The sequence below is a fragment of the Gavialis gangeticus genome, unplaced genomic scaffold (genome assembly GCF_001723915.1).
Source record: "Gavialis gangeticus isolate Ggan-Ray unplaced genomic scaffold, GavGan_comp1, whole genome shotgun sequence".
In the NCBI taxonomy this organism is placed as follows: Eukaryota; Metazoa; Chordata; order Crocodylia; family Gavialidae; genus Gavialis; species Gavialis gangeticus.
In genome coordinates, this window is record NW_017729034.1 from 10,184,124 (window position 1) to 10,189,651 (window position 5,528).

Genomic DNA, 5,528 nt, shown 5'->3' on the forward strand with positions numbered 1-5,528 from the left:
AAGTTAAATGCATCTGTGCACGTCCAAAATTTGTTGAACAGAGGCTGTTATTCCAGCATGCTGGAGGCATACAGACATGTCTAATCACCCTGCGGGACTTGGTAAACCCTGCAAAGCAGCCAGCATTGCCAGACTAAGTATTTACTTCAAACAAGCAGTAACAAAAAAGCACGAGTATCTGCAAGTCTTCAAGCCCTGCTGAAGACAGCAGGACAGGAATGACTCCACTAAACCTGAAGTGTTCAAACTCTACCCAATAAAGAACAGCTAAAGCAGCACCTAATTTGCACAAAGTGAAGTGACTGCAGCCATAACTTTTACCTTGGAGACAAGGCCCAAACACAGAAGATACTGGCATCTGGTGCTCTATTTTGATAACAGCACCCAGCAGCACTGCATGCTAGAATTTAGCCCCTATGACCCCCACCCCCCTTTATCAAGATGAGAAAAGTGGAGAGAAATTACAACCAGCATTTGAGAATGCAGTGGGAAACATTTGTTCCCAAACTCTCCTTTGTTCACCCTACAACGAACAATGTCACTATATTACTTCATTATTTCCCTACAAGGCCAATCAACACTGACACTCAATGCTACTCTAAAGAAAAATCTTTACAATGTTATAGAAGTCAATACATATTTTGCTTCCAGTTCTCACCCTGAAGCTTTCTATACATCATCTTGGTCAGTAAGTGAAACCTGTCATTAACCAGTGCCCTCAATATATGGCCTGCCATGTACTTACACAATGTAAGACTCCTTCAGCAAGAGTTCTCAAATGGACAGAAGGAGAAAGGGCTTTCCTGCTTCCTGAACTAATCTTACAAATTAGCCTAAGAAACATGCTGCCCCCAGCAATTCCAACCACAATCCCCAATGTTCATGTTAGCATTAGTAATCTGGAAAACAGCACTTCTCAACTTCCTGCGCTACATGGATCTACTAATGGAAAAACACACACCATTCACTAACCCTCTCAGTTGTCTTCTTCCTAAATGTACCTTTTCTTTCTACACTTGAGAAGGACAGACTTGCAGCCTTCTTCCCAACACCATCTTCCTCAGTAGCAGCTCTACTGTTTTGTACTGAAAAGCTAGGAGATTTGGGGAATTGAGTAAGAACCAGAGCATGCATATGTGGAACCAATAGGCTAGATGGGTTACTCTACAAGGTAAACAACTAAAGATTGCCTGTGCTATACATTTCAGAAAATTCTTCCACACCCTGTCCTACAACAGAGGTATCTCCGCTACTAACAAGAAAAGGAGCATTAATAAAGACATGGCAACTCCTTTCTATAACAGCTTTCTCTAATCCTGGAAATAATACATCTACATAAGCACTGGTAAAAATATCACTGTCACTCAAGTCCTGAATATACTTATGTTTCCATAGGTTATCAACACAGTGGAGCTACACAGTACCATCAGAAAATGGTGAGATTTCCCAAAAATGTCCTATGTAGTCATGGCACAAGACTCCAGCTTGGAACCTTGCACCTGAGCCAGCAATGCAGGGAAGATAAGAGTGCCATCAGTGGAGCAAACGGGAGACTACAGCAATGGTTCTCGACCTATGTGCCATACAGGGCCATGCTTCCAGCTCTCAGGGCATGTCTACACGTGCCTATTTAAGGCGCATTAGCCATTTTTAAGATGCATTAAGGGCACAGGTCTACATCTGCACACCCTTAACGCGCCTTAAAAAATGGTGATTTTAGGTTATTCATGCCTAAATTCGATACCTGCAAAAACAGACATCAAATTTAAAGCACACATAGCTAAAGTGCCTTAACGCACACATAGACACACTAAGGCGCATTCATGTCAACTGACTTGGGACTAACTTTAGTCCTAAACTGGTCCACATGCTGCGTTAAATGTGCCTTAGCACGTGCATGTGTAGACACATGCCTAAACAGCCTTAACGTACATTAGGCAAATGCGCATTAAGTTGAGGTACACATAAAAGTGTATGTAAACACCCTCAAATGTGTTGTGGGCTGCAACCATGCAACTTACTTCCTGTGCATCCATTTAAAAATGTTTTGTCTCCATTATGAGTAATGCAATACAAATCAATATCCTGTGATACCTCATTGCTACACCTGTCAAACGTCTTTGTTTTTTTGTTTGTTTTTTTTTTTTTTAAACAGGATGTTATATGGGCCACAGCAGTGTGCCTATTGGGCTGCATGCAGCCCATAGGCCAGGGGTGGGCAAAATGTGGCCCGCAGGAATTTTCTAAATTTTTTATCTGCCCCTGGCTACCTGTCATGCAGCCCTCAATGGCTTCCCAGAACTCAGTAAGTGGCCCTCCACCCAAAATAATTGCCTGTCCCTGCCACAGGCTGAGAACCACTGATCTACTGTATACCGTGTTCTCTAGCGGTCTCAAAAGCAAAAGCTGATGACTCCTAGGAGACTACCACCTCCTCCTTTAGCTAGGATGCCCAAACTATAGTTTGTTTCAGTAGGGACACATGCAACTAAGGAACCAATGACCAGAGCATGACCATTGCAGCAACATACTTAGGGTTCCACAATCTTCCACCTCATATTTTTTTCAGCTGTAGCATTTCAAGAGAAGCTGCCCAATTTGATACCTTAGCTTTTAGAGCGGGTGATGGAATTTGGCTTTCAGCTTAATACAGAAAGTTGAAAGCCCTTGGGGTTTGCTGTGCATCTTATTCAGTTGAGAACATATTAAGCAAGCTGAATGAAAGACTTGCCATGTAAACAACTTGTTCATTTAGAAAACTTTTCAAACACATGTACCATTACTTCCCTCTAGTTCAGATACATTGTTAGGCCTTCAGAAATAAGATGAATACAGTGCTGATGCACATCTGGCCTAACCAATTAGGCAGAAGCCAATAAGAAGAACAAGGATTACAAGATCCTGTTCACATGTCTCAAGTGAACATGTCTCATCAGAATCCAGATGAATAAGGAAAGTAAAAAGGTAATACAAACATTGTGTTCATTTTCTCCAAGTTCCTTAAAGGACATTAAAGAGTCAGAAGGCATAACCTGGGACCATCACTGCACTGAATAACTTACTGTAAAAGTATTGCATATGTTTAAGAGCATCACACAAACACTCATTCTGCTGAATGTGCTTATTGCATGAATTTGTAAGGAAACATTAAGAGGTCAGGTAATTATTACTGCTGATAATATCTGAAGGGTTTGACATGCAGAAATTAGTGCACTAGGGCAATTCTGACTTAGGCCTTATGCAAATCCACTGAAATCATGGGATTGCACAATTTAACTTAGCAGAGATTTTAGTCTGATGTGCTAATTTAAGTCCCAAACATACAATGTTAGCAAACAGCAATAGTTAACTGGCTTCTCACTTGAAAATGTAAATGAAGAGGGAACTGAACAGCATCCTCTCAAGCCAAATTACATCTTCCATTCAGGCATTCTCTATACCAGTTATTATATGTGCAAAGTTCAGGAATGTCACTCTCTGGAAGATGCAAGAATAATGCAAAAGTTTCCATGCCTGTTTTGTCACTTTGCCTGTTTCAAAGTACTTTTAAACTTTTGTAAGTGCCTGAAATGTACACACCTATATCCTCCCATTCCCCTCTCCTCTGCATGGTCTCCTGTCTCTGCCTACTTAGTACCTGAGGTTTGCTGATACCATTAGGTGATATAAGCACTATCTTTCAGGCTTTGAGGAGATGCCTGCATGAGCTCCCACAAAGCAGCCCATGAGAACAATAGCATGCTAAAACAGGAAACTGGAAGTGCAGCCACACAGTGAAACTGACCAGGCCAAAAAGGATGCCTAGTTTACAGAGCAGGAGCAAATTGGGAGAAAAAAAAGGTTCAGTTCCTGCGCCACCCACAGTTCCATTAGAGCCATCTGAGGTATTACTGACTTTATCAAGAGATGCCAAATTTGCAAATGAAAACTGTTTTTCAAGTTGACTTTTTCAGGCACCATCTGTTTCTCATTGGTCTTAAGATATCTTTCTCTCTGAACTTTGCCAGTATAACTGGCAGTATTTTTGTCCTATGTAGTCTTGATATGCTCTTCCAATTCAGGAATTCTGGCTATAAGTATAAGCCATATAACACCATATTTGTATGTATGCCACTTGATCACCAGGCACAGTAAATCATACTAAACCTTGCACAACATACTGCAAGGCACCAATCCCAATTAGGCTGCTCTTAGGCGTCTACCTCTGTCTAGAGATAAAGCAAGTAGAGGGGGAAAGATTAACTTTCGGGGCCTGTTAATTATTCACGGAAAGGTGCTATTAAGTCTCCCATCTACTAAAACCTCCACAATAAGTATTTACATTTAGCAGTTTATGCCCCCCACCCCCTCCCACACACATCCACCAAAACCAAACTCCTGGTTAGGCTAACCTGCCCTGTGCTCATTACTTATTCTCTACTCACTGGGTTCACAGCAGGGGTGGGCAAAATACAGCTTGTGGGCCGGATCCAGCCTGCCAGGTGACTGGATCTGGCCCACAGCTGCCCCCCACAGCACTTCACATGGAGCCATACCCTGCCCTCTTGCACCAGGGCAGCCTGTGCTGGGTTCCCACTGGCACTTGCCAGCTTAGGCCCTGGCCAGCATGTAGTGTCTGCCAGGCGCTGCTCTGCGCCCCCCGCTTTTGATCTTGCCCCTGTAGCACTGTACTGCATCAGGCAAGCAGTTTCAGCCAGGCAGCTCCCACCCAAATGCACATGGCTCCAGCTTCAGCTCCCAGCTGCCTTCTGGTGGAAGGCAGTTGGACTCTGGAACCAGAGCCCTGCACACCTGTCAGAAGCAGCACAGCGCAGTGGGGCAGGAGCAAGAGCAGGAGCTGCTGCTGGAGGCGGGGTACACAGAGCAGCACCCGACTGGCTGTAGCACCCACACCAAGAACAACCCACCAGAAGCTGCTCCTGTTCCTGCCCCTGCTGCAGTGTCATGTCACACCACACTGTTCTGGGTGGGTAAGCAGCTTCAGCAAGGTGTCTCCCTGCCCTAGCATCAGGGCTTCAGCTTCCAGCGAGTTGAAGCCGGAGCCTCATGTGCTGGGGGAGGAGCAGATTCCACCAGGCTGTGCCCAGGGCAGCTGCAACAAGCCAAGTGCTGCTCTACGCCCCGCACCTCCAGCAGCAGCTTCTCCTCTTGTTCCTGTGGTGCGGCAGGAGTGAGAGGACAGCTGCTGCTGGAGGTGGGGGGTGCAGAGCAACACCAGACTGGGCTGCAGGCACTGGCAGGAGTGTGGCACATGGTGCCCCAATGCAAGCAGGTGGGGCTCAGCCCCAGGCAGAGCACTGCGGGGGCAGAGTAGACCACACCACCCAGGGCAGTTCCGCTGCACACCCCCCCCCACATCCCACCTCCTCCAAAGCAGCCTCCCAGGACCTACTGCCCAGGAAGGCCCCCCCTCCACACACACAGCCCCTCCCTACCCCAAAGGAATCAGGCATGTGATCCCAGCCTCTCTCACTCCACTCCTGAACATTTCTCCACTCCCCCCCCAGAAGTTTTGGCAAGTTGTTGGG

General features: G+C 45.6%; 1 protein-coding gene across 1 annotated transcript in view; it reads right to left on the bottom strand.

The window, feature by feature from the left end:
• Positions 1-5,528, bottom strand: part of GSK3B (glycogen synthase kinase 3 beta) — a 248,043-nt gene that overhangs the window by 241,685 nt on the left and 830 nt on the right. The gene's annotated exons all lie outside the window — the stretch shown is intronic.